This window comes from Lasioglossum baleicum, unplaced genomic scaffold, assembly GCF_051020765.1.
Source record: "Lasioglossum baleicum unplaced genomic scaffold, iyLasBale1 scaffold1765, whole genome shotgun sequence".
Taxonomy (NCBI): Eukaryota; Metazoa; Arthropoda; class Insecta; order Hymenoptera; family Halictidae; genus Lasioglossum; species Lasioglossum baleicum.
In genome coordinates, this window is record NW_027470824.1 from 1,950 (window position 1) to 2,500 (window position 551).

Below are 551 nucleotides of genomic sequence, written 5' to 3' on the forward strand. Positions count from 1 at the left end.
GTGGAAACGCTTCTTTCCGCAAGGCGAATCGTTTCGCAGAGAAGGTGAGAGATTTGGAGATCCTCGTCGAAGCGGTGCCTTACGGGCGGTCGTATTTTCAATACGACTCACGACACCGTAAAACACTCACGCAAGTCCGAACGTAAGAAATACCAATCCCTACTTCGCCTCTCGTGGAAACTAGATATATATGTTTGTATGTGTTTATAAGACGCAATGCAAAAATTGGCAATTTTCACAGAACCGCGACAAACGCCGACGAAACGCCCATCATTCGCTCGTACGTAGCATCTTGCAACCCGACTCCGAAACGCTCTTGGCGCCCTCCAAAAATATATTTGGAGAGGTAAGCGACGGCGGGGACTTACAAGAGCAACGCAAGCAGTTTATGGTTACGTAAACGACCCTCAGCCAGGCGTGGTCCAGGAATTGTATCCGTGGACCGCAATGTGCGTTCGAATGTCGATGTTCATGTGTCCTGCAGTTCACACGTTGACGCGCAATTAGCTGCGTTCTTCATCGACCCACGAGCCAAGTGATCCACCGTTCAG

At 49.9% G+C, this 551-nt stretch overlaps 1 non-coding gene across 1 annotated transcript in view; it reads right to left on the minus strand.

Annotated features, from left to right (window-relative positions):
- Positions 1 to 401: 401 nt before the first annotated feature.
- LOC143220954 (5.8S ribosomal RNA) overlaps positions 402 to 551 on the minus strand; it is a 154-nt gene continuing 4 nt past the window's right edge. Inside the window, exon 1 of the ribosomal RNA XR_013011710.1 lies at positions 402 to 551. This exon is cut by the window's right edge and continues 4 nt beyond it. This is a non-coding gene — a ribosomal RNA (5.8S ribosomal RNA).